This window comes from Canis aureus, chromosome 20, assembly GCF_053574225.1.
Source record: "Canis aureus isolate CA01 chromosome 20, VMU_Caureus_v.1.0, whole genome shotgun sequence".
In the NCBI taxonomy this organism is placed as follows: Eukaryota; Metazoa; Chordata; class Mammalia; order Carnivora; family Canidae; genus Canis; species Canis aureus.
Window position 1 is genome coordinate 43,080,362 of NC_135630.1, and position 27,960 is coordinate 43,108,321.

Sequence of the window (27,960 nt, forward strand, 5' to 3'; positions counted from 1 at the left end):
ACTGTTGGATTTCACCGGCCTCACTACCACCCACCCATCCCTGCCTTCCCCCGCTATACACTTCTCTTTATTGAAAGTCTAGAGGTCTTGATGAGCAGCATCAACAGCAGGTGACTGCATGATCCAATACCTTCTGTGATTCCTCCAAGCTCAGTATTTAAAAAGGCAGAAGCAGCTTTTCAGTCCTTCAGTCCCACCAACTTATGCCTTTTGCACCTCCAGCGTTTTCAAGTTTCATTAAAAGATTCCTTGCATCAACTCTCTTCCTGCTTGAAAGACTGAGTATAGTTTCTCTTTTCCAGGCTTGACAATAATTGAGTCACACCCCATGGAGATACCATTGGACAGGCAGCCAGCCTTCCTTGAGGAATTCCTGGTCTCCTTTATGTAAGCCTTCTGAACAACAGCATGGAATTAAAAATCCCACCAGACACTAAGTTCCTGGAGAGCAGGGACGATATTTTAAGTTCAATGTTCTCCGAGGTAGTATAATGCCTGATGCATAGCAACATGGCAGACACTCAATGAACATTTGTTGTTCGCGTGAATAAAGGAATAAATGAATGTTTACAGCTGTCTTTGTGATCACATAAAGAGCAAGGTGGCAATATAACATTGCTACAGCAAAGAACTGCTATACACATTTATAACCCTGAAATTATTTTTATAGCCAAACACACAGACATACTCAAGCCTCAAAGAAAATATTTTATCATGATTTTAAAACTATTATCAACTTAAAAATTACTGCTTAGGACCTGCCTGAACTTACAAAGTACCATAACTGAGTCCTGTTCATGCCTTTTCTGTGGCTTCTAACAACGCTGGTTATAAAGAACACAGATCTGCCTCCAAGTGATGGGTTGGAAGCTTCTCCCTCCTTGCAAGGGGAGGAAAATGGTCAGATTTGAAGGAAGACAGGAAATTAAGCATCTTTTTTTTGCCTGATGGACATTGATATCAGTCTCCCTTCTCCTCTCACGTACATCTCTCTCTTACTGATGAAAATATCATTTTCTAGGTATCTGTAGAATCTGTGTTGGCCTTAATAAACTCTCTTTAATTTTTCTCACAGATAGTAATGGCCTTTCAACGCTAGACAGGTCCTTTAATATTCCTCAAGACATCACTGATTTCTTTTTTCTGCCAGACTTTATTAACAGACTGTATAATTTTCAAGGGACTATAATCAAACACCATTAAATAAACCTCAAAGGCATATTTGCTCACAAGTACGTTGTCACTCACATGCAGACACACCTATTCACACTCTCTCATACACTCACACATATTCTGAGAACTTTTCTCCATAGCAATTCCTGCCTCTCTGATTCCCCTACTTTCCACCTCTGTTTTGAAATTTTAATGGTAATCCTGGAAGAAATGGAGCAAAAAGGTAGAACCAAAGGCATTAAAAGATTTAGCTTTCAGCCCTCTTTGCCACGTAAACTTGAGTATGTTCCCTAACTTCTGTGAATTTACATTCGCCAATCTGTTCTCACCAGGTTCTTGTGAAGTTGCGATGAGACAATGTAAGATTCAGGATACTTTTTCAGTCAGCTTCGTTAAGCAACAAACTATGCAAAATAGGATTGTTTGCAGCCTCATATACAACCGGCAAGCTCACTGGCACATCCCTTGCAGTATCCAGTATACTAGTTCCTAATGGTATAAATCCTACAAAGAATGATTTCAGAATTGAACATGCCAAAGACCAAACAAAAGGGCAGCAAGTTTCTTGTCCCTGACAAGGCAGTTCATGCATCTCCACCCTGGTTGCAGACCTTGTAAAACACATCAATGCCCATATCCCATCTCAGATCACCGGAATCTCTACGCACAGGGAGGCCCCCCAGGCACTAGAGTATGGTGACAGCAGGCTGGGTTGTTAACCACTGGTTGAAGCAGTGGTCCTCAACTTTGCCATCTATTGGAGTCACCCAGGGGAGTCACAGAGATCAAATCAGTCAGGATTCTTAGGGGTCGATGCAGTTTTCATTACTTTAAGCTCTCTGAATGACTCTGACATGCAGCACCAGTTTGAAAGGGTGAAGCACGTTTCTTGCTTTCCTTTCCTTGAAGGCCAAGGGACACACAGTTACTGGCAGAAACAACTGCCTTTTTTTCAGTCACTGCAACTAATAATACTTAAGCTGAAAACACTGATCCCAAAGAAGAAGAATATTAGATACAAACAATATGGATCGGCATCTCCCCAGTATGCCCATCCTGTCTAGCTCACTAATCATCTTGCTGAAAGTAGTCTTTTGCTACATGCAAAAATTAATATTGACTAAAGACAGAAATATCATATCTAGATTCTAAGTTAATGCACAAATAGAATCTTAGAAACTCAGAGTGAAGCCATCATTCAGAGGATGCGGGAAAGAACCTCCAAAACCAAGGACAAGAGTGGAAGAAATTCCTGACTCAAATGCTTCCAGACCCATTCATTCCTTTCTCTCCACTGTTCTCCAAGAGTATCCTGCTCTTATTTCTAAGTGCAAAGAGCAGGAGGGAAAAGAGGAAACTGAATCTGTAAGATTTGCTTATAGCTACCAAATAGAATGTTTGAAACTCCTGTCAGCTTCGTATTGAAATCTTTTCATCCAGATGTAAAGGAAAGCAGTTGCCTTTTCTTATACTTTAAACACACACATACAGCAGTTTCCTCCTAGAAGGTATGTTGGCTCAACAACTTTTTGCTATTGATACATCCATTCATGAAGTACTTGCACATGTACATAACTGTGTGGGGTTGCACACGTGTGAATGTGTAGGAGTGTGTGAGTGCTGGTGTGTGTGCACGCACACTTGGAACAGAAAACCACTGTCTCCATTCTGGACAGGAGAATAAAAAAAAATATGCCAAATGCTGTGACTTACAACCACAAAATGTCTATTTAAGTCCTAACAGCACCCTGAAACTGATTTAGAAGACTGCATGCTAACAGATTTCCCAAATGTGGCCAGTCCTTGCCAGATAAGTTAGTGGCTGGAAACACTCTCTGCAGGATGTGACAACAGCTTTTTTCTTTGAAGTGGAGGAAAATCTTGCATGATGATGAAAATTGGTTTTAAAGAATGATTTCATGGCTCATGTTTATTAAACTTCTCACCCTAGAAGCTACTCAGTAGCTTACAGCTGATAGTTTAAATGCCAGAAAGAAACCCTAAGAATTACTGCCTCATGGTCCCTTTACATAAACGGCTACCTCCAACCCAGGAACTAGGGGATTCCAGCACAGGCAGGGTCTGGAAATCTTTGCTGTCGTTCAGCATGCAGCTCAGCAAACTATAACAGTGAAAGAACAGATACTAATGTGAATTAAGCTCCTTAGGAACAAAGGACAGGGAAAGCTCTTCACACCTCCAAAACATCTACCATTCAATCATTTCCAACTCTTACTATTTAAATACTTTTTAAGTTGAGATATAATAAAAAAAAGTTCATAAAGTTGAGCTTTTCAAAATATACAACTCAGTGTCAATGCTTTCTATTACCCAAGACGTATTTATTTGCTACAGAAAGTCAGGTTATGATTCTCTCTCAGCAGGAACCCAAAGAAGCTTCCTCATGGCAGTTTGAGGCTCTTCCATCCTGACTCTGCTACATCCACATCATTTTGGGTAGCAGCATCCTGGAGAGTCCTGAGTTCAAATTATCCTGCTGAAAAGTTCTGTGACCATAAGTGATCTTTATGAGCTTGAGCAATTTATTTAACATGGCTTGGTCCCAGTTTCTTCCTGGATAAAATGAAAATAGCAGCAGCAGCAATCATCTTAACAAGATGGCTCTGAGGCTTACGATGCTCATTTTCAAGTACTGAGTAGAGGTCACCTGAGTGTCTCAGTAGGTTGGGTGTCTGCCTTTGGCTGAGGTCCTGATCCCAGGGTCCTGGGATTGGGTCCTGCATTGGGCTCCTTGCTCAGCAAATAGTTTGCCTCTGCCTTCCCCCCTTCTCCTGCTCTCTCTAGTGTTCTCTCTTCCACAAATAAATAAATGAAATCTTTAAATAAAACCAAATCCTGAGTAGATACTCAATAACTGTTAGTTATAACTCAACAGAATTTCTTTCATTCAGAATTCAATAGTAAGTGCAGCATGGGTGGCTCAGCAGTTTAGCGCTGTCTTCAGCCCAGGGCGTGATTCTGGAGACCCACGATCGAGTCCCACGTCGGGCTCCCTGCATGGAGCCTGCTTCTCCCTCTACTGGTGTCTCTGCCTCTCTCTCTCTCATGAATAAATAGAATCTTTTTTTAAAAAAAGAATAACTTTTATTCAATATCTATTTTGGCCCCAGGGCTCATGAGAAGAGAAGAGAAGAGAAGAGAAGAGAAGAGAAGAGAAGAGAAGAGAAGAGAAGAGAAGAGAAGAGAGAAAGGAAAGAACACATCCTCAAATTTTGAGGGAAGGAAGATTCATATCATAAAAGGTTTTAAAAAAGTGAATGAATGAATGTTTTTGGCACAAAGAAGACTCATTTCTGGTTGGAATAATCCTGTAAAACTTGCCTTCATTGCCATTCAAGTATTTCCAGCTGATTTCCAGACAGAAACTATTGCTACATTTTTACAGTGTATGAACCAAAAGCTAAGAGATGGAATAGCAAGGCTTTTGGACCAGGATAAGCATTTCAGCTCGGGCTGCTCTTCTCCAACCATCTGTTCTTTCCCTCCCCTTCCTTCTCAGTAAAGCTGTTCTCCCTGTTTTGTTCCCTCCTCTACCTCCTCTCCATTTATTGCTTAAAGAAATGCTTCTAGTACATTACACGAAATGCCCGTATGTTGCCCATGAACTCCTAAGGGGAAAGTCACTGTAAAAATGAGACAGATAAATAAATAACTTTTAAAAATAAATAAAGTGTGCACATAACCCCAGAGGAATGGAAGAATATTTAGATAAGTGACTGGGGAAAAGAATTTTCACACTGTGTCATCTGCTAACGCTAATGAGTTAATTAAATTAGAAAAATTCCACAGCCAGAAGCAAAAACATCCAAATAACGTGGGCTGCTGGGGGAATTATAGACCATGCTACTAAATGCATTCTGTTCAAGCTCCCCCCCCTCCTTTGAGAAGGCTGTGGAGAGCTACACTTAAAAAACCATCCAATTTCAAGAGTGTTTTTTCCATCTGGGGCCAGTTGGGGAGAATCTGCTCTAAACTCTGCAAAGCCCGCTAAAAGACAACATGACTTGTTAAGAAAACTGTTTGTGAGAAACAATGTTTCGAGAAGATCCAGCACAAAGTTTAATTGTGATGTCCCCCTACATTGCTGAATTCATTATTTTCCATTAAAAGTGTTAGTACACAAGTGAAAAGCCAAGACGATTCAAGAAATAGATATAGTCAAATAAGTCAGACGACAGTACACTTTTGCTAAGGCTTTACATGGCAATTAGGATTTTTCCAGCTACCTGGAAGCTTTCTTCTCTTGAAGAGTTTTTTTTTCTTCTTTTATGGTAACCTCCTTCCACAACTCCTATGTCCCAAACAGTCCCGATGTGAAAAGAAATGTTCAATGCCTAGTAAAGCAAGGTTGAAATAACCATTTATATGCTGAAACCAATGGAAAGAATTCATAATACACCATAAAATGTAGAATATGACATTAATGATGTCCTAAGTAATAACAGCTGTCAAAACGAAACGTATGAAAAAGTCTCAAAGATGTTTATCTTTTTCTATTCAGTGTTTAATTAAATTGAGAATGCTATTCACTTGTGGGGAGGTGAGCTGAAATCTCTTTCAAAAGTAAAACAGTTGATAAGCACCAATTTGCACTGATAACTAGAGAGAGTGGAGGTAAGGGTGTGTGTGTGTGTGTGTGTGTGTGTGTGTACATAATGTATATGTACTACATGTACACCCATGCAGATCTATCTATGTATATATATATGGCCATACTTCCCTTCTTGTCCTCATGTCTCCCAGATTATGAGCAGTGCTAATCAAAACTTCTAATTACTGAGGCTTTTTTTTTCTTTTGATGAGTTGTTTCTTTTTATTTGGACTTTGAAGGCTCCAGAATAAGAGAAGTTCTATAGATAGTTGGATAATCAGTGCTTCTCAGATTCAAGAATAGGAATCCCTAGTAGATTCATTAAAATGCAGATTCTGATTAAGTAGGTCTACAGTAAAGTCTGAGATTCTGCATGTCTAATAAGCAGATGCTTCTGGTCTATGAATTCCACTTTGATGCTAAAGGATCTGAAATTTAAAATGGAGAGCTTATCTGGCTCCATTTAAAGGTGAAATTCTATGAATTTTCTCATAGAACTATGATCTTCTAGCTAGATGTCATGGCTTTGTTCCAGACATAATCTGAGATGCATCATGGACTACATAGGTCATGCACAATAATTTTTATGTTTATATCTACTCAGGACGTTTGGAATCCCAGAACCTAAGGTTTAAATGGCTTCTTTTGGACCCCTCTCCCCCATCCCACCCCCCAACAATACAGTCACTGTCTATAAAATAAGCCTAACAAATTGTTGCCCTGTCTCTGCTTGCTTCTTCCAGTAACAGAAGCTCCCACTGCCTTTTTCAGAAACCTAGCTCACATTTGAGTGTCGTGAATAATTAGAAAGTTTTACTTTGTCTCCTGAATTTTCATCCACTTGGCCATAGCTCTGTTCCCTGGAGCAAATATAAGTTTTCTCTTACTCAAACACAAGATGCCCAGGTTCTTCAACACTATCTCTTATGAGAAAGTTTCCACAGCCCTTGGCTTCCTTGTCACTGTCTCTGAAGCTTCCTAGAACTTGATGAAATCTATTACGTTAATAACATCTTTCATTCAGATTCCTTTAAAAATTATATCATACGCACTAATCTTCTTTGTAAGAGATATAAGCAGTAAAAACACACACATTATCTAATGTGAAAACTGTACATTTTTACTCCTATCCGCAGAGGTAATGACTTTTAATAGTTTTTCCACAAGTTTACCTGCAGAAATATATAAATATTGATTTTTTTCTTTCTATATAAATGGGATCAACATCTATTTCTCTGTGACGTTTTCACCTAATATATTCAATACAGAAGGGCCTAATTCATTGTTTTACAGTTCTACATTGTTCTGTAGAATGAATGAACAATAAATTGTTTATTAACTTATGAATAGAAATTTAAACAGGCCCCATTGTTTTCTGATTCTAGACAGTGCTGCCATTAGAATTGTATATGCATCTTTTGTGCCTGAGTTTCTCTATAAGGTTTAGATTTCTAAAGGTGGAACTGCAGTGTAAAAATTGTCTAATTTTGATAGAAATTGCCTATTAGCCTTTGACAATATTTTAAGAATGCATGCCATCACTAGAAGTGAGACTACTCATTTTTCACATAGTTGTCACTACTGAATAGAATCAATCTTAAAACAAATACATTAGTGAAAGAAAAAAAATCCCATTGCTTTAATTTATATTACATGATTATTGGTGAAGTTAGGCATCTTTATGTTTGCTGGTCATTTGAATTATTCTCTTCTGCGTACCTTGCTTAGGTTATCTGCCCATTTTCTCACTCCTATTGCTTTTTATTGCCTTATAAGAAATATTACTATAATTTGAGTGTTAATTATTTATGAACAGGCATTGCAAATATGTTCTCCCAGTCTATCTTGGTTCTTCACTTTATTCATCATTGTATAGAATGTTGTAACTTATTTATAGTCAATTTCATCAAACTTTTCCTTTATGCCTTCTAAATTGACAAAGAATTCCATTACATGCTCTTAATATTTTTATAGTATATCTGAATACTGAACACTTTTATCCATGGTATAAAGTATTAGATTTAACTTAGTCTTTGAAAAAGATACTCAGTGGCACTTGGGTGCCTCAGTCTGTTAGATACCCAACTCTTAATTTCAGCTTAGTTCTCATGATCTCAGGGTCCTGAGATAGAGCCCCACAATAAGCTCCATGCTCAGCAGGGAGTCAGCTGGAGAGTCTGTCTCCCTCTCCCCCTCTCCTTGCTCATGTTCTCTATCTCTCTCTAATAAATAAATAAATAAATCTTTTAAAAAAGGATATTCATTAATTCTGTGATTAAATTTCATCCACTGTTTTTGGAATGCTCCCTCACAATAACAAAGTTCAATATATGTATGGTTCTTCTCCTTGATTCTCTATTTAAAAAAATACTGATCCATTTGCCTAATCCTTGCACCATTACCACACTGTTTTAACTATGAAGGTACAGTATATTTTGAAATTTTGTTGGTCCAGTTTCCCTTGTTGTTGCTCTGTTTGGAAATTTTCTTGGCTATCTGTATTCATTTTTGTCTTCTGGTTGAACTTTAGGATTATCTCATTGTGTTCTCTAAAAATTAATGTATCGATTTTCATTGGATTGTATTTACCTATATAGATTATTAAAGAGAGAATTTAGATTATTACATTTATGAGTGATCCGATTTAGCAATGCAAATGTGTGGTAGATTGCTTAATGGTCAAAAATTTCTTCCATCCCAGAATGCCCTTTCTCCCTTTGAAATGAGTCTTTGATGTTCTGTCAGTCTAGGGGTGGTGCTCATTCCAATTATTGACTATGAAAGGGCTTATGACTCTATTGACAAATACAAAAGCAAAAAAATGATGATGATTTCTGACATAAAATCTAAGAAAACTTGAAGCTTCTACCTTCTTACAACCCTGAGATTACCATGATAAGAAGAAGCCCAGTGTAGCCCACTGGAGAAGGAGAACTGAGGTGTCTAGCCACATCAACTGCAAGATAATCTAGGTAAGCCCACTTTGGATCCCCCAGCTCTAATCAAGTCTTCAGATGACTATAGCCACATGAATGATCTTAGGTGAGAACAACAGAAAAACACAGGGATTGTCAACTCATGGAATCATTAGGAAAAAAAAAAAAAGTTATGAGGTGCCTGGATGGCTCAGTCGGTTAAGCATCTTCCTTCAGCTCAGCTTATGATCCCAGGGTCCTGGGATCGAGTCCCACATTGAGCTTCCTGCTCAGTAGAGAATATGTTCCTCCTTCTCCCTCTGCTCTTCCCTTTCCTTATACCCCTCCCTGGCTTATGCTCTTCTATTTCTTACACTCACATTCTCTCTCTCAAATAAATCTTTTTCAAAAAAAGAAAAAAATAAGTCATTCTTGTGCTAAGTAACCAAATATTGGAGTCATTCGTCATGTGACAATAGATAATTTAAGCAGAATCTCTCCATTAATTTTTGTCATTGTTCAGGTCCTTCTGCAAAGTGTCATAAATTTCATTAAATAGGAATATCTCTTTTAAATCCACGGTATTTGTTTTTGTTGCTCTTGAAGTTAAATACTTTATATTTTCTAACTGGATATAGGAAGTATGGAAAAAAACACTGATTAATAAACTTTGGCATCATTTAAACTGCTTAGATATTATTCTGAACACTTTTGCTAGTTCTAAATGGGCTTATTTTATAGTGTTGGACTCTTCCTTTCCAATATTTACTATTCTTATTTCTTCCTCTGGTCATTTTGCATTGGCTAAGATAGCAAGTTAATAGTGGGAGCTCTTATTCCTTACTTCAATAGAATTAGTTATAATTTTTTCACCAGTGTGTGTTTTTAAGCCAGTACCATACTGTCTTGATTATTACAGCTTTGTAATATAGCTTGAAGTAAGAAATTGTGATGCTACCAGGTTTGGTTTTCTTTTTCAACATTCTTCTGGCAATTCAGGGTCTTTTCTGGTTCCATATTATGAGCGATTATATGACAACAAATTAGGCAATCTGGAAGAAATGGATGCAATCTCGGAAACTTATAAACTACCAAACTAAAACAGGAAGAAATAGAAAACCTGCACAGACCTATAACCAGCAAGGAAATAGAAGCAGTAATCAAAAATCTCCTGACAAACAAGAGTCCAGGGCCACATAGCTTCCCAGGGTAATTCTACCAAGCATTTAAAGAAGAACTAATACAAATTATTCTGAAGCTGTTTCAAAAAATAGAAATGGAAGGGAAACTTGCAAATTTGTTCAATGAGGCCAGCATTATCTTTTTGTTATTGGAGTTCAATTTGCCAACACATAGCATAACACCCAGTGCTCGCCCTGTCAAGTGCCTCCCTTGGTGCTCATCACCCAGTCACCCCTTTCCCCCACACACCTCCCCTTTCACTACCCCTTGTTTGTTTCCCAGAGTTAGGAGTTTCTCATGTCTGTCACCCTCACTGATATTTCCCACTCATTTTCCCTCCTTTCCTCTTTATTCCCTTTCACTATTTCTTATATTCCTCAGTGGATGAGACCATATAATGTTTGTCCTTCTCTGATTGACTTACTTTACTCAGCATAACACCCTCCAAATCCATCTACGTTGAAACAAATACAAATACCCAATGGTGGGTATTTGTCGTTTCTAATGGCTGAGTAATATTCCATTGTATACTAAGACCACATCTTCTTTATCCATTCATCTTTCGATGGACACTGAGACTCCTTCTACAGTTTGGCTATTGTGGACATTCCTGCTAGAAACATCGGGGTGCAGGTGTCCTGGCGTTTCATTGCATCTGTATCTTTGGGGTAAATCCCCAACAGTGCAATTGCTGGATCGTAGGGCAGGTCTATTTTTAACTCTTTGAGGAACCTCCACACAGTTTTCCAGAGCAGCTGTACCAGTTCATGTTCCCACCAACAGTGCAAGAGGGTTCCCCTTTCTCCACATCCTCTTCAACATTTTCTGTTTCCTGTCTCGTTAATTTTCACCATTCTCACTGGTCTGAGGTGGTATCTCATTGTGGTTTTGATTTGTTTTTCCCTTATGGCAAGGGATGCGGAGCACTTTCTCATGTGCTTGTTGGCCATGTGTATGCCTTCTTTGGTGAAACTTCTGTTCATGTCTTTTGCCCATTTCATGATTGGATTGTTTGTTTCTCTGCTGTTGAGTTTAATAAGTTCTTTATAGAACTTGGAAACTAGCCCTTTATCTGATAGGTCATTTACAAATATCTTCTCCCATTCTGTAGGTTGTCTTTTAGTTTTGTTGACTGTATCTTTTGCTGTGCAGAAGCTTTTTATCTTGATTAAATCCCAAAAGCTCATTTTTGCTTTTGTTTCCCTTGCCTTCATAGATGTATCTTGCAAGAAGTTGCTGTGGCCAAGTGAAAAAGGGTGTTGCCTGTGCCTGTGTTCTCCTCTAGGGTTTTGATGTATTCTTGTCTGACATTTAGATCTTTCATCCATTTTATCTTTGTTGTAAGGTGTAAGAGAATGGTCCAGTTTCATTCTTCTACATGGGGCTGTCCAATTTTCCCACCACCATTTATTGAAGAGACTGTCTTTTTTCCAGTGGATAATCTGTCCTGCTTTGTCGAATATTAGTTGACTATAGAGTTGAGGGCCCATTTCTGGATTCTCTATTCCGTTCCATTGATCTATGTGTCTGTTTTTGTGCAAGTACCACACTGTCTTGAGGATCACAGCTTTGTAGTACAACTTGAAATCCAGCATTGTGATGCCCCCAGCTCTGGTTTTCTTTTTCAATATTCCCCTGGCTATTCATAGTCTTTTCTGATTCCATACAAATCTTAAGATGATTTGTTCCAACTCTGTGAAGAAAGTCCATGGTATTTTGATAGGGATTGCATTGAGTGTGTAAATTGTCCTGGGTAGCATTGACATTTTCACAATACTAATTCTTCCAATCCATAAGCATGGAATATTTTTCCATTTCTTTGTGTCTTTCACAATTTTTTCAGAAGCGTTCTGTAGTTTTTCGGGTATAGATCCTTTACCTCTTTTGTTAGGTTTATTCCTAGGTATCTTATGCTTTTGGGCACAATTGTAAATGGGATTGATTCCTTAACTTTTCTTTCTTCAGTCTCATTGTTAGGGTATAAAAATGCCACTGATTTCTGGGCATGAATTTTGTATCCTGCCACACTGCCGAATTGCTGTAGGAGTTCTAGCAATCGTGGGTGGAGCCTCTTGGGTTTGCTTTCTTTCTTTTTCTTTTGGGTTTTCTATGTACAGTATCATGTCATCTGCGAAGCGGGAGAGTTTGACCACTTCTTTGCCAATTTGAATGCCTTTTATTTCTTTTTGTTATCTGATGAGGCCAGCATTATCTTGATCCCAAAACCAGACTAAGACCCTATCAAAAATAATTATAGACCAATATCCCTGATGAACATAGATGCCAAAATTTTCACCAAGATACCAGCCAATAAGCTCTAACGGTACATTAAAAGGATTATTCACCACGACCAAGTGGGATTTATTTCTGGGCTGCACGTGTGGTTCAAAATCTGCAAATCAACCAGTGTAATACATCACATTAATAAAAGGAAGGACAAGAGCCATACAGTCCTCTCAATTGATGCAGAAAAAGCTTTTGACAAAATATAGCATCCATCCTTTCTTGATTAAAACTCTTCACAGTGTAGGGATAGAGGGAAGATACCTCAATATCATAAAAGCCATATTAAAAAGGTCACAACAAGTATCATTCTCAATGGGGAAAAACTGAGAGCTTTTCTCTCAAGGTCAGGAACACGACAGGGATGCCCAGTCTCACCACTGTTGTTCAGCATAGCACTAGAAGTCCTAGCCTCAGCAATCAGACAACAAAAAGAAATAAAAGGCATTCAAACCGGCAAAGAAGAAGTCAGACTCTTCACAGATGGCATAATACTTCATGTGGAAAACCCAAAGACTCCACCTCAAAATTGCTAGAACTAATATAGTAATTCAGCAAAGTGGCAGGGTATAGAATCAATGCACAGAAATGAGTTGCATTTCTATACACTGAGACAGATGAAAGAGAAATTAAGGAATCAATCCCATTTATAATTGTAACCGAAACCATAAGATACCTAGGAATAAACCTAACCAAAGAGGTAAAGGATCTTTACTCTAAAAACTACATAGCATTTATAAAAAAAAAAAAAAAATGAGGAAGACACAAAGGAATGGAAAAATATTCCATGCTCATGGATAGGAAGAATAAATATTGTTAAAATGTCTAGGACACCCAGAGCAATCTACACATTCAATGCAATCTCTATCAAAATACCATCTACATTTTTCATAGAGCTGTAACAAATAATCCTAAAATTTGTATGGATCCCTATTGTGTTCTGAAATGTTTTATTTTTATTTAATCTTTAAACATACCAAAAATACATAAAGTAACATTCATGTACCCACCACCTATATTTACCAAAGTTAATCCTTTGACATATTTACTTTAATTTTTTTCTTAAGAAATAAGGCATTAATCACTTGCCATCAGGGAAATACAAATCAAAACCACAATGAGATACCATCTCACAGCAGTGAGAATGGGGGAAAATTAACAAGGCAGGAAACCACAAATGTTGGAGAGGATGTGGAGAAAGAGGAACCCTCTTGCACTGTTGGTGGGAATGTGAACTGGTGCAGCCACTCTGGAAAACTGTGTGGACGTTCCTCAAAGAGTTAAAAATAGACCTGCCCTACGATCCAGCAATTGCACTGCTGGGGACTTACCCCAAAGATACAGATGCAATGAAACGCCGGGACACCTGCACCCCGATGTTTCTAGCAGCAATGTCCACAATAGCCAAAGTGTGGAAGGAGCCTCGGTGTCCATCGACAGATGAATGGATAAAGTAGATGTGGTCTATGTATACAATGGAATATTCCTCAGCCATTAGAAATGACAAATACCCACCATTTGCTTCGACATGGATGGAACTGGAGGGTATCATGCTGTGTGAAATAAGTCAATTGGAGAAGGACAAACATTATATGGTCTCATTCATTTGGGGAATATAAAAAGTAGTGAAAGGGAATAGAAGGGAAGGGAGAAGAAATGGGTAGGAAATATCAGAAAGGGAGACAGAACATGAGAGACTCCTAACTCTGGGAAACGAACTAGGGGTGGTGGAAGGGGAGGTGGGCCAGGGGGTGGGGGTGACTGGGTGACAGGCACTGAGGGGGGCACTTGATGGGATGAGCACTGAGTGTTATTCTATATGTTGGCAAACTGAACACCAATAAAAAATACATTTATAAAATAAAAATAAAAAAATAAAAATAAAAAGGAGGAAGATGGATGGAATGAGAAGGTGAGCATTTAAGGTGATCGGGGCTTAGAGTAGTGAGACATATGTAGGTAAGGGCGCCTGTGCCTCTAACAAGGGTGCGAAGCCAGAATAAAACATTTTTCCTTCGAAAGGAAAGAAGGAAGGAAGGAAGGAAGGAAGGAAGGAAGGAAGGAAGGAAGGAAGGAAGGAAGGAAGGAAGGGAAAAGAAAAGAAAAGAAAAGAAAAGAAAAGAAAAGAAAAGAAAAGAAAAGAAAAGAAAAGAAAAGAAAAAAAGAAAGAAAGAAAGAAAGAAAGAAAGAAAGAAAGAAAGAAAGAAAGAAAGAAAGAAAAGAAAGAAAGCAGGCAGGCATTATAGATACAGTTGTAGCTCCATTATCCATCACTGCGTAGTGAGAAAGCATTTCTGCTGTGAATGAATTATACTTTTACTACATATGCATGTATAAGAATGATAAAGAGTATTGTTTAATGTGCCTTTTTTTTTTTTTTTACAGTTTACATATATGTTACCATGCTTTCTCTACTTACTTTTTTGTTCTCTTAATATTATGGAATCAAGATTTATCTATGAAGATTAAAAAAGTCCTCATTATTTAAAATATTTTAATAATCCCATTAAATCGATTTGAAACAGTTACCCCATTCCCAAAAGATAGATATTTAGGTTGTTTTCAATGTTTTGCCATTAACATTACAAATGATACTGCTATGAACATCCTTGCTCATACATTCTTCTGAACAAAGTCAGAGAAATTTCTGACTTTCTGCCATACAAAGAACTTATGCACATGTTCAATTTACCAGGCAGTATCAAAACACTCTCCAAAAATGGTTTTACTATAGTAGTTTATGCTTAGGTCAGCAACGATAAAATCTGTTTTCCCCTGGATTTTCTACCATATAATGCAGCAATCCCACTTCTGAATATATATCTGGATGAAATTAAATCAGTATCTCAAAGAGATACATGTACTCGCTTGTTTTCTTTGCAGCATTATTCAAAACAGCCAAGACACAGAAACAATCTAAGTATTCACTGACAAATGAATGGAAAAAAATATCACACACAAAATGGAATACTATTCAACCATTAAAAGAAGGAAATTCTGTCATTTGTGACATGGTTGGACCTTGATTTTATTACACTAAGTAAAATAAGTCCAAAAGAGAAAGATAAATATTGCATGGGCCTACCTATATGTATATTCTAATAAAGCTGAACTCAGAAATACCGAGCTGAATGCAAGGAAATAGTGGCTTTGAGTGACACATTAGACCAGATAAACCTAACAGGTATATATAGGACATTCCTTCCTAAAACGGCATAATGGACATTCTTTACAAGTATTTGCAACATTGGTCAGGACAGATCACGTGTTAGGCCACAAAACAAGTTTCAATAAATTTAAGAAGACTGAAATCATATCAAGCATTTTCCAACCACAGTGTTTCAAAATTAGAAATCAATTACAAGAAAAAGCGTAGAAAGAACACAAATATCTACAGGCTAAAAATATGAATGAATGGATCAACCAATAAATCAAAGAGGAAATCAAAAAATACATAGAAACAAAGGAAAATGAAAACAGAACAGTCCAAAACCTTTTGGATTCAGCAAAAGCAGTCTTAGGAGAGAAGTATATAGCAATACAGGCCTTCCTCAAGGAGCATGAAATATCTCAAATAAACAGCATAACATTATACCTACAGAAGCTAGGAAAAAAAGAACAAATAGAAAAAATAAAGATTAGAGCAGAAAGAAATGAAAGAGATGAAGATGATGAAGAAGAAAATATCAGTGAAACCAAGATCTGGTTCTTTGGAAAGATAAACAAAATTGATAAAATTTTAGCCAGAGCCATCAAGAAAAAGAGAGGACTCAAATAAATAAAATGAAAAACTAAAAATAAAGGAGGAAATGATAACCAACACCCCAGAGATACAAATGATTATAAGAGAATATCATGAAAAACTGTATCCAAATTGAATACCCTAGAAGAAATGGATAAATTCTTAAACCATAGAATCTTCCAAAACTGAATCAGGAAGAAAACTTAAATTGACCAGTGAATAGTAACAAAATTGAATTGATAATTTAAAAAGCTTCCAATAAACAAAAGTCCAGGACTGCACAGCTTTAACAGTGATTTGAAACAAATACTGAAAGAAGACCTGATACTTACTCTTTTCAAACTATTCTAAAAAACAGAAGAGGAAGGAAAGCTTCCAGATTCATTCTATGAGGCCAACATTACCTTGTTATCAAAACCAAAGACACTATAAATAACCAAATCTACAGGTCAATGTCTCTGATGAACAAAAATGCAAAAATCCTCAACAAAATATAAGCAAACAGAATTCAACAATACATTTAAAAAAATCATTTACCACAATCAGCTAGGATTTATTGCCCGGATATGAGTGGTTCAGTACTCACAAATTAATCAGTGTGATACATTATATTAACAAGATAAAATATAAAGACTATATGATCATCTCAATACATGAGAAAAAAGCATTTGACAAAATACAACATCCGTTCATAATAAAAACTCTCAACAAAGTGGTTTTAAAAGGAACATACTTCAACATAGTAAATGCCATATATGAAAAACCCAGCTAGCACTGTACTCAATGGTGAAAAACTGAGAATGTTTCCTCTAAGATCTGGAACAAGACAAGGATGTCCACCCTTATCATTTTTATTCAACATGGTACTGGAAGTCCAAGCTGCAGTAATCCGGCAAGAAATAAAAAGCTGAACAAGAAACACAGAAGATAATGGTGGTTGCCAAAGGCAAGGGGTGGGGGAAATAGAGACATGTTGCTCAAAGGGTACAAACTTCCAGTTTTAAGACCAATAAGTTCTGAGGATCTAACGTGTGGCATGTAACTATAGCTAATAATGATGTATACTTGAAAGTTGCTAGAGAGTGAATAGCAAATGTTCTTACCACAGACACACACACACACAAAATGGTAATTGTATGATGTGATGAAAGTGTTAACTAACCCTGTTATGGTAATTATTTCATAATATATGCAGGTACAAATCATCACACTACATCTTAAACTTAACATGATGCTGTAGGTCAAGTATATCTCAACAAAGCTGGGGATTAAAAGAAATGCTTGGTTTGCTTTTCACAGTTGGATTGGGTAGCCTCCTGTGAGGCTGGATTGAAGGCAGCATCTCTGACCGGATTATTATTTTCTTTAGACACTTATTTGAGATCTTTCGCATATGAAGGAACCAGAGCTGACAGGAAAACATTGGCCTGGGCACTAGTCTTTCTGAGGACTGACTTCTCCCTCTATTTTTTTTCTCAAACTTTTTCTTTTATTTTGTATCGCCTCCCTCCAGCACCCTTTCATTTTATTTCCTAATGACTTCTCCCCATGAAATTTTAATACCACAGATATACCGTATGTCTATTTTAGTACTGTAGCCCTTTGGAAGGCCTCAAACCATTGTGATTTCTAAGTTTTTCAGTCTCGAGAGGCAATGTTCATCTCTGTTGAGAATGTTTCATCTAAAGATTCTTCAAAACACTTTCAGGTTTCTTAATTTCCTTTTTTGAGAAATTCGACTTGACTCTTACATAATCAGCAAGACTTGTGACTCTTGAGACCAACGGAAGCTGGCCATAGTGACAGTGAATTCCGAATTATTTCACTACATGCACACATATTTGATGAGGTGCCTTGGGGCGGGGGAGGAAAAAATGAATAGGCAAAGACAGTGATGCAAAACCAAAGGGCCAGTAAGTCAAGAAGGTGATGGAAATGAGGGAAGCTGGCCCCGGGGCAAACTGTATCTACCTGGAAGCTGGAAGCTCACATTCTGCCCAATACTGGCAACTGGCACTCAACTGCATCCAAAACCACTGTGCAGGAATGACAGTTCATTTTACTAAAGCCCTCAATTTTTTTCAAAGATTTTATTTATTTATTTGAGAGAGAGCAGTGAGGGGCAGGGAGAGAGAGAAAGAATCTGAAGCAGACTTCTCACTGAGCGTGGATCCCGATATGGGACTCGATCCCACAACCCCGAGATCATGACCTGAGCCAAAACCAAGAGTTGGACACTTAGCCGACTTGAGCCACCCAGCTGTCCCGGCCCATCAATTTTTAAGAGAGGCCAGAAATTCAGATATTTGTGTAAAATCTCTCAATTTATAAAGATTGCTTATATTTTAAAAATGTATTTTACAAGGTCCCAAAAATCAATCTTTCAGAGGTATGTAGCTTATAAACTACAAATTTGCAGACTTTTACTACATGAGTCCTCAGAAGCCTCCCACCTCCTCTAAAATATGATGATTTTTAAAATTTTGAATCAGTGTAAAACTGCAAGGAGATTCAGTCTTAAACATTAACACAAAAAAACTAAAAACAACAATGGGAGAGGGGATTTAATTTTCCATCACCTGCCTATGCAATGGAGAAAATCCAAACTTTACTTTCAAAGATAATTTATACTCCTTTTATGTGAAGTCAAAATGTGAAATCAATTATCATGAGTTACAGAGTAAGTTCAGAAAGCATAAAGGTTTTTTTCCTTTACTTCAAAATCAAAATAGTACTTGGGTTGCTAAATAATTTTTAGATATTCATGTATACCATTACAGCACAGAGATTAAAAAGCCTTTCCTTCAAAGACAATTTTATATATTTCTTTAACTTAATATATTCTCTAAGGTATGTGAGTATACACTTCTGTAATTTTTTGGTTGTCTTTATGTTTTTCATTCATTGTTAGTTTCAGTATGTCTGTCTCATTCAGATAAAAAGTTAAGATAACATTTGGATATTTTGATGTTCCACTGATTGAATTACCTAAATTATGGCCATATTTACACCTCATGTTTTTTTATGTGTAGATGGTTTCTCTTGGAGTTTGGCAAGTTTTGTTATATTTCAGAAATTCAAATATAAGATTTGTATATTTAATTCTGTTAATAACTATCTATGTTTCTTCAGACAAATTATTTCTCTATTCTTCAGTTCCCTCCTTTCACATATAAAGGGAAATGAACTCAGTGATATCGAAGGCCCATTTTGGCTCTAACGTATTTTGGCCTAGAAAACAATTTATTTATTTTTTATTTTTATTTTTATTTTAGAAAACAATTTAAACAATTAAAAAGGAATGAAATATTTGATTTTAAATACCCTGCATTTCTTTATTTAAATCTTTTTTGAGATATAATTCACATACCATAATATTGACCCATTTAAAGAGTACTGTTCAGTGGATTTTAGTGAATTCATAGTTGTACATCCATCACCAAAATCTAATTTCAGAATACCTTCAAAACACCAAAAACAGAAAAAAACAAAACAAAACCCTTACACGGTAGTTGTCCTTCTTCCTCTTACCCCGCCCAACTCCCCACACCCACCACTGACCATCTAGCTATAAGGCAACCATTAAATCTATATTCTGTCTCCATGGATTTGCTTATTCTGGTTATTTCATATAAATGGAACCATAACAAGTGGTATTTGTGACTTCTTTCACTTAAGATAATGTTTTTAAGAATTATCTATGTCTGAGATGCCTGGGTGGCTCAGTGGTTGAGCATCTGCCTTTGGCTCAGGGTATGGTCCCAGGTCTGGGGATCGAGTCCCACATCCAGCTCACTATGAGGAGCCTGCTTCTCCCTCTGCCTATGTTTCTCCCTCTCTCTCTCATGAATAAATAATCTTTAAAAAAAAGAATTATCCACATCTTAGCACTAATCAATACTTTATTTTTATGGTTGAAAAATATTCTATTATATGGATTACTATATTTTATTTATCCATTTTTTAGTTTTTGAACATATGGATTGTTTCTGAATTTTGCTATAAAATCCATGTACAATTTTTTATGGACAAACATATGTTTTCATTTTTCTTGGGTATATACCCAGAAGTGGAATTACTGGGTCAAATTGAAACTCTTGGTTTAGCATTTTGAAAAACTACCAAACTGTTTCCCAAAGTGGCCACAACATTTTGCATTCTCACCAACAATGAGTTCCAATTTCTCCACACTTTTGTCAGCATTTGTTTCTATCCAATTTTTTGTTTATCATAGCCACTCTAGTTGGTTATGAAGTACTATCTCGTTGTAGTTCTTATTCTTTCCCTAATGGCTGATAATGTTGAGTATCTTTTCATGTGCTCATTGGCCATTTGTAGATCTTCTTTGGAGAAACTTCTACTCAATCCCTGCCCATTTTTTAATTGGCTGATTTATCTTTTCATTGTCAGGTTGTAAGAATTTTTTGATTACAAATCCCTTGGTAGATGTACTATTTCCAATTATTTCCTCTCATTTCTTGGGTTAACTTTTCACTTTCATGATAATGTCCTTTGACACACAGCTATTTTTAATTTTATTAAAGTCCAAGCCATTAATTATTTTGTTATTAAAATTTTTGGTGTCATTATCTAAAATAACCACTGCCTACTTAAAAGTTACGAGGACTTCCATGTACCATAAGAGTTTGTAATTTTAGCTCATACATTCATGGTCTATGGTTTATTTTGAGTTAATATTTTTTTTAAAGTGTGGAATAGGGATCCAAATTCATTCTTTTACAAATGGATATCCAGTTTTCCTAGAACTATTTATTGAAAAGGCTATCCCCCCCCCACCATGGAGTTTGTCTTGGCACCCTTCTCAAAACTCAATTGACCATAAGTATAGAGGCTTATTTCTACACTCTCAGTTTTATTCATTTGATGTCTATGTGTAGCCTTCTGTATACCACATGGTCTGGATCACTATAGCTTTGTCATAGGCTTTGAAATTGAGAGTGTAAGTCTTCTAACTTCAGTCTTCATTTCCAAAATGGTTTTGGCTGTTTTTCATATAAATATACCTTGTAGTTCCATGTGAATTTTAGCATCAGTTTATAAATTTCTGCAAAAAGTCAGCTGAAATTTTGATAGGGATTGCACTGAGTCTGCAAATCAATTTGGGGAGTATTACCATCCTAACGATGCTGTGTCCTCCAACCCATGAAAATGAGAACTTTGTTTATTTAGATCTTTTTAAAGTTTCTTTCAACAGTGTTTTATAATGTTTTGGTATACAACTCTTACATTTCATTTGCTATATTTATTCCTAGGTGTTACATTATTTTGGTTGCTATTATAAGTGGGATTGCTTTCTTAATTGTAATTTTAAATTATTTATTGCATTGTATCTCTTTCAAATTTCAAGAGAAACAACTAGGTCATATTTCATTCATTCCAACATTTTTTGTTTTGCTTTAAATTATGTACTCATTTTTATTTTACTTCTAAGTTATATATTTCTATTTTCCAGTTTTATTTTTAAATTTTATTTTTATGAAGTCATGACAAGATTCATAAGAGCTGTAGATGGTATGTTTGAAATGAAGGTAAGCTGGACACTGAGCCTAGTCAAATTAAATCACTTAGAATAAACTGCAACAGACTTCCATCATTTTTACTAGAATCCACTGAACACTTACTGAATGCACAACACTAACATTGTCTCAGTAGCCCACATTTGCTAAAAATGTATTCATTGCCTTCTAACAAGAAAACTGCATTTAACTCCCATGACTTCAGAAAAACAGTTGTTAAGAGACCAAAACATAAATAAATACCCTCATCATTTCAAACTTGTTGTTTTGATTAAATATTTGCATTTCTCCATTAAAGGAAGCATTTCCTTTGACTGCCAAAAGAATTTTAAAAGGCACTATGAAGCTGATTTTCAATTTTACTATTCAAACCTTTCCAAAGCTGCCAGTATACGTTGCCTTTTAAATTTATGCTAATGTTGTTGAAGGTATGAAATGTAATTACACGAAATGTAAGAGGAATAAAATATATTCTGACTAGTAGGGCTTTTCTGAACAAATATAACATGTATTCAAATAGAAAGAATCACATGAGGTCAGTAGCTCTTGAAAACTTTGAGGATCAAAGGAAGTTAAATACTCAACATCCTGGAAAAATACAAACATCTAACATATGTACATTTTTGTGCACAATTTTAAGGATTCATGGTTACTCTGCAGCCCAGCCATGGATACATGGACCTCAAATTAAGAACTACCCATTAAATAATGGTTAAAAAAGATATGTAACTGTCACAGATAAGTTCTCTGGACTATATAAACAAGATAAATGAACCAGAAACTGAGCTCAGAGAATGAAGAGGGTACAAAAGTCCTGGGTTTATGAAGATCTGGGTATAGAGGCACATAAAAATGGGAAACATTTTGACACCTAATATGTATGAGGTGTTAAAATCTTTCTATAAATATTTGAAGACAAAGGCAACAAGCTTTTCATGAAAATATAGTCAAGAAAAAGAGTCCCTCAATCTTGAAGGAAGGTTGGTAAAAACTAATTGCAGCCTGAGGCTACAGTTTATACAGCATGCTGATCTCATAATCCAAAGATCAGACTTTAATCAAGTCATTTGATAGCTCAGTTTCATCTGAGATGTATCCAGTTTTATATTACAGGACAGAAACTTCAAGTCACTCATAGAAGACCTGGTTAGGACTGGGTGTCTGGTAACCCTGCAGGAAGCATCCACAAATCCTCTAGATGGAAAAGAGTATGCAGAGAGAAGGGGGGTATATCCTCATTTGAGATAAAATGGAAACTTAAAGCACATGAGAACGAATACTAAGAAAAGAGTCAAAATAAAGAGAATTCACTGACTAAAGCAATGAAAAAAGCTAAAATTGACATTGAAGAAGACATACAAACATGGCAAACAGGTACATGAAAAGGTGCTGGAACTCACTATCATCATGGAAATACACATCAAAATTACAATGAGATGTCACCTCACATCTGTTAAAATGGATATTATCAAAGAGACAAAAGATAACGAGAACTAGCAAGGATGTGAAGGAAAAGGAACACTTGGTCACTGTTGGTGGGAGTATAAATTGGTACAACCGTTGTGGCAAACAGTACAGAGGTTCCTCAAAAAATTAAAAATAGAAAAACCAAAAATCCATCAATCCCACTTCTGAGTATGTATCCAAAGAAAACAAAATCTAATGATTTTTTGAAGAGATCTCTATACTTCCATGTTTATTGAAGTAGTATTCACAATTGCCAAGATATGGAAACAACCTAAGTTGTTTACAACACACATACACACAACATAAAATCATCCGGCCTTAAAAATTAAGAAACCTCTGCCATATGCAACAATATGGATGAACATGAAATAACCCAACTTAGAAAGAGGAATACTGCATTATCTCACTTGTCTGTGGAATCTAAAAAAAAGTTAAACTCATAAAAACAGAGAGTAGAATGGTGATATCCAGGGACTGCAGAATGGGGGAAATGGGAACACATTCAGTTATATTAAGTGGATAAGCTCTGACGATATAATGCATGGCATGGTGAGTTTAAGTTAATAAAGTATTATTAATAGTGTTGTATACTTTAAATTTGTTAAGAGAATTGATCTTAAGTGTTCCCAGAACAGACACACACGCACAAAGTTGTAACTATTTGAGATGGTGTATATGTTAATTAGCTTGATTGTGGTATTAACTTCACTACATATATATATACACACACACATATATGCGCATAGATGTATACATTTTGTATATATGGTACATAAACATGTATGTAGCACTACTACATATATATGTAGTACACTGTACACCTTAAATATATACCATTTTTATTTGTCAAATAAATCTCAATAAGACTGGAAAAAAAGAATGAGTAAAAATCCAAACATTAAGTTGGAGAAGCATTCATAAAAAAAAGTGAGAATTTGTCATACAAGAATGCACATAAGAAATACAAAGATGTATTATAAATCTAGAAAAGAAAAATCATGGTCTGATATAAAATGCCATAACCCAGATAAAATTTAGATAAGACAATGAAGGGAGAATTAATGAATTAAAAATTATACTGAAGAATTCACCTAGAATGAAGCATAGAGAAATAACTAAAGACAAGAAATAACAATGGAAAGGTACTAAAATGCATCTAAGAATTTCCAAAAAGAGGAACATAGAGAGAATAACATAGAAGAAATACCCTAATAATGGTTAAAATATTTTCAAAAGTGAGAAACATGTGTTGTGACTATATACTATACTATAAATAAAAATATACTATATATACTATAAATATACTATAAATAAAAATAAATATACTATAAATATAATATACTATACTATATATATACTATAAAAATACTATATATACTATAAATATACTATAAATATATATATATTTATATATACTATAAATAAAAATAAATGTATGTCAACATGTATAATTTTAAAGTTATAGAGCATCCAGCAAAAAAGATAATCCTAAAAGTCACTAGAAATGTTTTAAAAGTGATATACACAGGAAAGCTGAGGAAGGTGAATGAGGGGATGGGTGAAATAGATAAAGGGAATTAAGAGATACAAACTTCCTATTATACAATAAATAAGCCACTTGGGGCACCTGGGTGGCTCAATCAGTTAAGCATCTAACTTTTTATTTCAGGTCAGGTCATGATCTCTGGGCCATGATCTTGGGGTTGTGAGATTGAGCCCTGTGTTGGGCTCCATGCTCAGCAGGAAGTCTGCTTAAGATTTTCTCTCTCTCCTTCTGCCCCCACAATCCATCATTAATAAATAAAGAAGTAAATAAGCCACAGAGATGAATAGTTCAGCTTAGAGAATATAATCAATAAGATTATAATAACGTTGTTTGGTGGCAGATGGTGACCACACATAACATGGTGAGCACTGAGTGAGGTGTATAATTATTGAATCACATTGCACACCTGAAACAAATACTAATCACATTTCTATTTAAAACAGACTTTTATTTAAATAAAATAAAATAATAAATAAAAATAGAAATGCAACATGATTCAATAACTCCACTGCTGAGGATTTGCCCAAAGAAAAAAGATATATGCACCCCTACATTTATAGCAGTATTATTTACAGTAACCAAGATATGGATGCAACCCAAGTGTCCACTGACAGGTGAATGGATAAAGAAGATGTGGTATGGATCTGCAATGGAATATTAGACATAAAAAGGAAGGAGATGTTGCCACTTAGCATTAATGGACCTAGCAGACATTATGCTAAGTGAAATAAATCAGAGAAAGACAACCATATGATTTCATTTATATGTGAAAGCTAAAAAACAAAACAAATGAACACACAAATGAACAAAAGAGCAGAAACAGATCCATGAACACAAAGGACAAACTTATCAATGGAGGAATGGGCAAAATGGGTGAAGTCAAGTGGGATGTACAGGCTCCCAGTAACAGAATGAGTAAGTCACATAAAAGGCACAGTCTAGGGAATATAGCCCACGGTACTATTAGAGTGCATAGTGACAGACGGTGGCTTCACTTATGAGCACAACATAACATACAAACTTGTCAAACACTATGAAACTGGTGAAACATTGTGCATCAACTATACTTCAATTTAAAAAAAAAAAAAGCTTACTAGTTAGCTAAACTGCCAGCAGATTTCCAGTCATCAAAAATAAATGTCTGGATACAAGAGAATAATGTCTTCAAAGTGTTAACAGCAAGATCCTTTGTACCTAGAATGCCAAAATGAGCTAAAATATAACATAATAATGAGAACAATCTAGAAACTCTTTAGATTTAGTAAAACAAAAATGTTTACATTTCCCACTCACTAAAAAACTACTGAAAAATGTGCTGAAATAAAGTTCACAATTTTTTCTTGTAGTCTTTTTTACTTTGCTATATCTTTTAATTAAAAAGAAGATATAACAATATAGTAAATTTAACAATCAAGTTGTTTTTTTCAAAAGAAGAAGAGAATTTAACTGAAATAGGGAATTATGTAAATGAGAACAAAAGATGAGAGCAACATCCACGGAAGAAGATAATCTAATTAAGTAATATATAGTAATTCAAAGATGGTTATAGTAAAAAATCTAAACTTAATACAATGTAGGCTAATTATATCATGGTCCTTCAAATTCTTGATATCCTCATGAATCCTTGAGAAAAATCCTTGCCAAAATTTCTTAAATATTCCAGGCTATATGCATTATATGTACACTAGAGGTATAGAGAGCATCACAAGAATCTTTGCTTTTAGTATCTGGCTTACTATGCAGCATAAATAGCAGGTAGTTGATAATTTTCTGTTGAATTGATATTTGCAGAAAACAAGGAAAAGAGCAATAACCAAAGACGAGTGTCAACACTATGCTCTAACTGTTGCTGACTAATTAATAAATAAAGGAGATTATTTTTAAAATTTACTGGGTATCTCACAAAATAGTTGGAAGGACTGGGAACTGGACTCAGAGATCAGCTGCCAGAAGCAATCCCCAAAACCACACTGCAGAGCTGGGGTGATGAGGAAGCTGCTATACTGCCTCCAAAGCCCAGCTCCCCCTGCACTGCTGAAAGCTGTGCTCCTGCCATCATCCATTTAAGACCACCTCGAGGCCATCTACTTCTGCATGTGTAATTGGCATAATAGAATTCTATAGCCATTTGGGTCTAGTGTTATAATATTGTAGAAGTTACAGTTTTAAGTTTCAACTTTCCTTATTTATAAAATGTAAATCACAACACTATTGTACCTATTGATAGGTAGGATCGCAATACCTCTTCCATCATAGGGTTGCTATAAGGATTTAGTAACTCATATGAAGTACGCAGCAAAGCACCAAGCACATTAGCTCTTAAAATCAGCCATATAAAATTGCCTTTTTACTAAGTCCTTGTAAACTTCACATTCAGTATTATTATTCCAACCCAGTATTATCACTGCTAATTTCCAGAAATGAACTTTTCATCAACACCAAAACCTCTAGTCTTTTAATGGATTGTGTTTCCTAGTCATCAGCCCTCTCCTGTCTTTATTTCCCCCCTCATTCATCCCAAACCCCAGGATTGACCCCATATAATCCTTCACAAAAACCTATTTTGAGGGGCACCTGGGTGTCTCAGTGGTTGAGCATCTGCCTTCGGCTCAGGACATGATTATGGGGTCCTGGGATTGAGTCCTGCATTGGGCTCCCCGCAGGGAGTCTGCTTCTCCCTCTGCCTAGGTCTCTGCCTCTGTGTGTCTCTCATGAATAAATAAATAAAATCTTTAAAAAAAACTATTTTTTCTCTCTCTAAAGATAATATTTGTGAGTTTTTTTTTTTTTCCTTTTCACATGTACTACTGTTCTCCTGTTGAATATTTCACCCAGCTTTCTACTGGAGGAGGACTCATGAATAATTCGTAGGTGCTGACATGTCTGTCCTTCCTATGACTGTTTGTCCTCAAAGGTAGACCACACCTGGCTCATCTTGTCACCCCAATCCCAGGGCTGAATGTATGAGACAAGCTTTATTTGTTTAAAATGAAATCAAACTCCTAAGTAATGAATGTCTTTGCAAATAACTTCTATCACTTCACACCTACTTAGAAGTAGCTGGCGATTTGTATCTTAACAGCTTTGAATTGTAGCTTAAATTAAACATTACTGTGTCTGAAAACTGTCTCAACCCAGAGAAAAGCTGGGATTCTGTTCCTCTTTCATTCTACCTTTGGTTACCTCAGGTTACTGGGAAAAATAAATCCTTTTCTCATGATCTCATGAAATTCAAAATATCCCCTTATTAAAATATATATACAGAAAATAAATACACACATATATACATATATATGTTGGTCTTTTTAAAAAGTAACATATGAATATACTCTCAAAATAAAAAGTTAACATTATGTAGAAACTTATGTGGAAAACAGTGAAAGTTTCCTTTTCATGCTCTCCCAATTACATCCTTCCAACAGGAAAAAAGAAAAAAACTATTAACAATTTATCTTTCTAGAATTTTTAAAGCATCATGTATGTACATGTTAAATTATATATGG

The 27,960-nt window shown here is 35.8% G+C and overlaps 1 protein-coding gene across 4 annotated transcripts in view; it reads right to left on the reverse strand.

Annotated features, from left to right (window-relative positions):
* Positions 1-27,960, reverse strand: part of NCKAP5 (NCK associated protein 5) — a 964,576-nt gene that overhangs the window by 827,845 nt on the left and 108,771 nt on the right. The gene's annotated exons all lie outside the window — the stretch shown is intronic.